We start from the raw sequence: 7,432 nt of genomic DNA on the forward strand, positions 1-7,432 counted from the left end.
ACAAGTCCCACACACAGCTAGAAGCCCAATATTTTTTCAGAGGTAGATGCAGAAAAAAATATATTCAGTTTGCAACCTGATGGAGGTCAGTATAGATGGATTAATAGAACAAGACCCACACACAGCTAGAAGCCCAATATTTTTTCAGAGCTAGATGCAGAAAAAAATTAGATTCAGTTTGCAACCTGATGGAGGTCAGTATAGATTAACTAATAGAATGATGCTATGCCCAAAAGATTTTACTTCACTAGGTGCAGTAAAAAAATTGGTATTCTATACACAGGTGGTATATCTTGCAACACAGATAGGCTACTCCACTGACTAACACACTCTGCAATAGGCCAAAAAGGATTAGCTTTGCTAGATTCAGCCAAATGCTGTGAAAAAAACTTGCACAGCACTGGCACAGACCTGCCTGGCAAAAACTGATAGGAACTGATGTAACCTAGTCCTGAAAAGGACTCCAATTACAATTAGTCTTTACTCCCACAACCTATCTATTTAAGAGCACAGACCTGCCTGATAAAAGTCGTAGGAAATGCTGTAACCTAGTCCTTAAAAGGACTGCAATCACAACTATTCCCTACTCCCAAGCTATCTGTATATTTGTGCGAAAATTGGCTTGAAATTAACAAGGTATAGCGCACACAGCAACAGCGGTGCCGTCTAACACGCAGCTGCAGCAGTGAGAAAATGGTGGCGACGGGGAAAATGGCTTGGTCTTATAGGGCAAGGACATGTGACATACACTGCCAATGACACATGCCCTTGCTTGTGTGAAAAAAAGCACTTCGCTCCGTGTGTGCGCTGCTGATAGGCTGACAGATTGCACCTCCCCACTGTAAATGCGGGAAAGAGAAAAAAAAATGGAGATCTTCATTGTTCCTGCAGAGATCCATCCCCTGCCCCTCCCCCACCCCGCTGTACACTCAAACTGCGTATTAACATTAATTTTCATCATTACTGAGAAAAAATCCAGTTATGATTTTGGTGCACGAACAGTTATCGAACATAACCTCGAACAGCCGAATTTTTCTCAAATTGTTCGTGTTCGCCGAACGGCTCGAACACCGCCCAAAACAGCTCGAATTTGAGATTGGCGAACAGTTCGAGTAGAACAACGCTCATCTCTACTCTTTAGCTTCTTAGTGACCACCAAAACGTCTTTTTACTGGCCTGAGATATAAGAGAATAGCGTCCCCCGATGGGTGAAAATGCAGCAGTTGTCAGGTGTACACAATAGCTGACTCCCTGCTGCATCAGTCATGATCAGTGGCCATTTAACCCCTTAGATGCTGCAGTTAATAGTGACTAGATGATTGACAGAGTGTGGGGGCCTTAGAGTCTGCCGGCTATAGTGTCCTGTTCAGAAGTTAGCAACATTTAGGTGGTAACAAAAATATTTTTCTTTCTTGTCATGCCACTTTGCATTAATTCCTGAAAAGCACCTGAAGGGTTAATAAACTACCTGACAGAAGTTTTGAATATGTTGAGGGGTGCTGTTTTTAAAATTGTATCACTTTGTTTTTTTTTCCAATATATAGCACCCCCAAAATCACTTCAAAACTGAAAAGGTCCCTAAAAAATAAGTTTTGTAAATTTCCTTGAAAAAAATGAAAAATTGCTGCTACATTTTTAAACCTTCTAACATCCTAACAAAATATAAGAATGTTAGAAAGAATATTGCCAGCTCACCTGTAGCGGTTTAGAGGTTCAGCGCATGGAAGTTCGTCCTGACCAGACGTAAAACATTCAAGAAGAAGAAAAAGGGATTATTCCAGCTCCATTAAAAAATGAAACTTTATTTATAAATTAATTAAAATAGATGTATCCCGAAATAGGCAACGAGAAAGGGGGGCAGGTGGTGCAACGCGTTTCAAGCGCAGTACAAGCGTCCTTTTTCTAAGGACACTTATACTGCATTCAAAATCGAAATCCTGATTGGCTGTGGTATACAATGTTATGCTACAAGGCATTATGGGAAAGCCCACCTGGCTGTGCCTAAAGTCATGTGATTTTTCTCTGTCCGATGCAATCTTCTACAATGTGTAAAATGTTGATGGCCTTTTATGGAACATTAATATTGTTCGAACTCAGTAGCCTCAGTGAATTCCTAAAAATTCAACATAATTTTGATAGGCAATGAACTGATTTGCTCATGTCTATCTAAAACATAATTTCCTGTCTCAACAGAGGCCTTGGTTATGTCCCTTAGCATGGTTTACACTGCAGTTTTGCTTGCGGGCACAAGATCACTAAGATTTTAGCGCATAGTATGTATATAATAAACTACAATAAGCTAAGCCATTAGAAAAAGTAAATTCTTCAGTGAATGCGACACATTATTATTATTTTATTTAGCGGACTTCAGCTCAAGCCATGCCGACTTGATGGATGAACGCTGTGTAGAAAGATCAATCTTGTACAAGCCTAGATAGGTCCACCAGGGTCTTCGCCACCGTTATCTTCATCGTATAAAGCCATCAAGATGCTGGTCTTGCTCTTCGCCTTGTTCCTTCTATTCTTCCGACCATGATGTCCTTCTTCAATGATTGCTGTCTTCATATGATGTGTCCAATGTAGGCAGATCCTTGCTTCAAGTGACATGTCTAGCTTGATTTTTTCCAATTAATTTGTTTGTTCTTCTTACCATCCATGGTATTGTTAACATCCTTCTCCAAAATCACATTTCGAAGGAGTTGATTTTTCTTCTGTCTTGTTTCCTTATCGTCCAGGTTTTGCATCCTTGTGTTACTACAGAAAAGACCAGACTATGTACGAGCCGTGTCTTCATCGCTTGTGAAATGTTCTTTGATTTGAAGACCTCTTTCCAGTGACTTCCTTGTTGATTTGCCCTCATCTATTCTCCTATTGACTTCTGGTGTCGTCGCTACATCTTGAGTGATCATTGATCTGAGTAGGTTGAAGTCCTTTACAACTTCCACTTTGTCGCTGTCCATCTCAAATGTGTGCCAGCCATACCTGGCGGTGGTCAATATATTTGTCTTCTTTGTGTTGAGGAACTGTGTCACCCTGGCCTGGATGCCACGAGTGTAATTAAAGCTGTGTCTGAGAGCAAAGGGGAGGTTCTCTGGTCAGGGGAACATTAGCATGCAATGCCTCCTGTCTCAGGCCAGTAGGGGGAGCAGGCTGCCCCTATAAAAGCTGGTGCTGGGGGCAGGGTTAGAGAAAACTTGAAGGCATGTCTCAGGACTGAGACTTGTCCCAGAGCAGAGCAGGGACAGACAGTTGTATTGCACCTAAGAGGAAGTGTGGCAGGAGGAGAGCCACAAGCCAGAGACAAGAGTAGAGATCAGCGTTGTTCTACTCGAACTGTTCGCCAATCTCAAATTCGAGCTGTTTTGGGCGGTGTTCGAGCCGATCGGCGAACACGAACAATTTGAGAAAAATTCGGCTGTTCGAGGTTATGTTCGATAACTGTTCGTGCACCAAAATCATAACTGGATTTTTTCTCAGTAATGATGAAAATTAATGTTAATACGCAGTTTGAGTGTACAGCGGGGCGGGGGGAGGGGCAGGGGATGGATCTCTGCAGGAACAATGAAGATCTCCATTTTTTTTTCTCTTTCCCGCATTTGCAGTGGGGAGGTGCAATCTGTCAGCCTATCAGCAGCGCACACACGGAGCGAAGTGCTTTTTTTCACACAAGCAAGGGCATGTGTCATTGGCAGTGTATGTCACATGTCCTTGCCCTATAAGACCAAGCCATTTTCCCCGTCGCCACCATTTTCTCACTGCTGCAGCTGCGTGTTAGACGGCACCGCTGTTGCTGTGTGCGCTATACCTTGTTAATTTCAAGCCAATTTTCGCACAAATATACAGATAGCTTGGGAGTAGGGAATAGTTGTGATTGCAGTCCTTTTAAGGACTAGGTTACAGCATTTCCTACGACTTTTATCAGGCAGGTCTGTGCTCTTAAATAGATAGATTGTGGGAGTAAAGACTAATTGTAATTGGAGTCCTTTTCAGGACTAGGTTACATCAGTTCCTATCAGTTTTTGCCAGGCAGGTCTGTGCCAGTGCTGTGCAAGTTTTTTTCACAGCATTTGGCTGAATCTAGCAAAGCTAATCCTTTTTGGCCTATTGCAGAGTGTGTTAGTCAGTGGAGTAGCCTATCTGTGTTGCAAGATATACCACCTGTGTATAGAATACCAATTTTTTTACTGCACCTAGTGAAGTAAAATCTTTTGGGCATAGCATCATTCTATTAGTCCATCTATACTGACCTCCATCAGGTTGCAAACTGAATATAATTTTTTTCTGCATCTAGCTCTGAAAAAATATTTGGGCTTCTAGCAGTGTGTGGGACTTGGTCTATTAGTCCATCTATACTGACCTCCATCAGGTTGCAAATTAAAAATAATTTTTTTCTTCATTTAGCTCTGAAAAAATATTTGGGCTTCTAGCAGTGTGTGGGACTTGTTCTATTAGTCCTTCTATACTGACCTCCAGCAGGTTGCAAATTGAATATAATTTTTTTCTGCATCTAGCTCTGAAAAAATATTTGGGCTTCTAGCGGTGTGTGGGACTTGGTCTATTAGTCCATCTATACTGACCTCCATCAGGTTGCAAATTAAAAATAATTTTTTTCTGCATCTAGCTCTGAAAAAATATTTGGGCTTCTAGCAGTGTGTGGGACTTGGTCTATTAGTCCATCTATACTGACCTCCATCAGGTTGCAAATTAAAAATAATTTTTTTCTTCATTTATCTCTGAAAAAATATTTGGGCTTCTAGCAGCGTGTGGGACTTGTTCTATTAGTCCATCTATACTGACCTCCATCAGGTTGCAAATTAAAAATAATTTTTTTCTGCATCTAGCTCTGAAAAAATATTTGGGCTTCTAGCAGTGTGTGGGACTTGGTCTATTAGTCCATCTATACTGACCTCCATCAGGTTGCAAATTAAAAATAATTTTTTTCTGCATCTAGCTCTGAAAAAATATTTGGGCTTCTAGCAGTGTGTGGGACTTGGTCTATTAGTCCATCTATACTGACCTCCATCAGGTTGCAAATTGAATAAAAAAAATTTCTGCATCTAGCTCTGAAAAAATATTTGGGCTTCTAGCGGTGTGTGGGACTTGGTCTATTAGTCCATCTATACTGACCTCCATCAGGTTGCAAATTAAAAATAATTTTTTTCTGCATCTAGCTCTGAAAAAATATTTGGGCTTCTAGCAGTGTGTGGGACTTGGTCTATTAGTCCATCTATACTGACCTCCATCAGGTTGCAAATTAAAAATAATTTTTTTCTTCATTTAGCTCTGAAAAAATATTTGGGCTTCTAGCAGTGTGTGGGACTTGTTCTATTAGTCCTTCTATACTGACCTCCAGCAGGTTGCAAATTGAATATAATTTTTTTCTGCATCTAGCTCTGAAAAAATATTTGGGCTTCTAGCGGTGTGTGGGACTTGGTCTATTAGTCCATCTATACTGACCTCCATCAGGTTGCAAATTAAAAATAATTTTTTTCTGCATCTAGCTCTGAAAAAATATTTGGGCTTCTAGCAGTGTGTGGGACTTGGTCTATTAGTCCATCTATACTGACCTCCATCAGGTTGCAAATTAAAAATAATTTTTTTCTTCATTTATCTCTGAAAAAATATTTGGGCTTCTAGCAGCGTGTGGGACTTGTTCTATTAGTCCATCTATACTGACCTCCATCAGGTTGCAAATTAAAAATATTTTTTTTCTGCATCTAGCTCTGAAAAAATATTTGGGCTTCTAGCAGTGTGTGGGACTTGGTCTATTAGTCCATCTATACTGACCTCCATCAGGTTGCAAATTAAAAATAATTTTTTTCTGCATCTAGCTCTGAAAAAATATTTGGGCTTCTAGCAGTGTGTGGGACTTGGTCTATTAGTCCATCTATACTGACCTCCATCAGGTTGCAAATTAAAAATAATTTTTTTCTGCATCTAGCTCTGAAAAAATATTTGGGCTTCTAGCAGTGTGTGGGACTTGGTCTATTAGTCCATCTATACTGACCTCCATCAGGTTGCAAATTGAATAAAAAAATTTTCTGCATCTAGCTCTGAAAAAATATTTGGGCTTCTAGCGGTGTGTGGGACTTGGTCTATTAGTCCATCTATACTGACCTCCATCAGGTTGCAAATTAAAAATAATTTTTTTCTGCATCTAACCCAGCCAATAGTTTTGGCCTAATACCACAGTTTGGCCACTCAGCTCTGCTCGGTTACCATCCATTGTTTTTTTGTGCAAACAACTCCAGAGTTGTGAATTAGTTAACCACCAAAATGAGTGGAAAAAGGCCTGCTGCTGGTGGAAAGGGGAATAGGCGTGTTGGGAAGGGGAAAAAAGGTTGTGTCCGTGGGGTAGGTGCAGAAGAAAGACCATCTTCCAGCCAAACTAAAATGTCTACTTCTTTTAGCGGACAATGTGATAAGATCCCTTTCTTACGGCCACGCCAATCGCTACAAATTCCAGATGAGGCACAAAAACAGCAGGTGCTTCAACGGATATCAAGTGCTCCTTTAAGTGGGCTCTCCTCCACATCAACTTCAACATCACAAATACTCCAGTCCTCAAAGGTGTCACCCAAATCGCACTTGCTTCCTCACAGCTCCCAAATCTCCAGCTGCCCGTCTGAGTATGAGGTAGAACAGATGGTTGAGTCTGCAGAGCTGTTTACTCATACTATAGCCTGGGAATCAGAGGTCGACTCCAGCGCTTCTGTGAATCCAGACGAGGAAATGATCTGCACTGATGCCCAGAATCTTTATGAGTCGGATCCAGGACCAGACGCAGAAGGTTCTGACCATAATGTAGACCCTCATTCCCAAACTGTAACTCCTGTTGGTGGAGACAATGAGGAAGACGATGATAAGACTCAAATACCTGATTGGAGCGACAACTTTAGTTTTTTGTCAGGGCAGGAACAGGTTGGCTCTGAGGACGACGGGTGTGATAACGCACAGGGTGATGATGATGAGGTCGGAGATCCCACTTACTGTCAACCCACAGTCAGCCAAGAGATGAGGTCAGCAGAGGAGGTGGAGGAAGATGCTAGTGACGACGAGGTCAGGTTGCGCCTTCCTGGACAGAGACGTAGTACTGGAAGCACGTCAACAACTGCATCCTCAAACACAACTCTGCCTCTCACCACAAGTCGTGGTGGCTCTTCAGGTCGCATGGGTGCTAAGCCTTGCATAGCCTGGGCATTTTTTCAGATCGATAAAGATGACCCAACTCGTGTTATCTGTAACATTTGTCAGCAAAAGCTAAGTAGAGGCCAAAAAATACATAGTTTGAGTACTTCATGCATGAACCGGCACATGGACATGAAGCATAAGTTGCAGTGGGAAGCTCAGTGTGCTACAATGCGGTCTAGCCGGCCGGGCCAACCACCGTCTGCCATATCTTGTGCATCCGCGGCCTCTTCATCCTCTGTGA

This window comes from Phyllobates terribilis, unplaced genomic scaffold (genome assembly GCF_046119375.1).
Source record: "Phyllobates terribilis strain yellow unplaced genomic scaffold, ASM4611937v1 Scaffold_8__6_contigs__length_399053987, whole genome shotgun sequence".
Lineage (NCBI taxonomy): Eukaryota > Metazoa > Chordata > Amphibia > Anura > Dendrobatidae > Phyllobates > Phyllobates terribilis.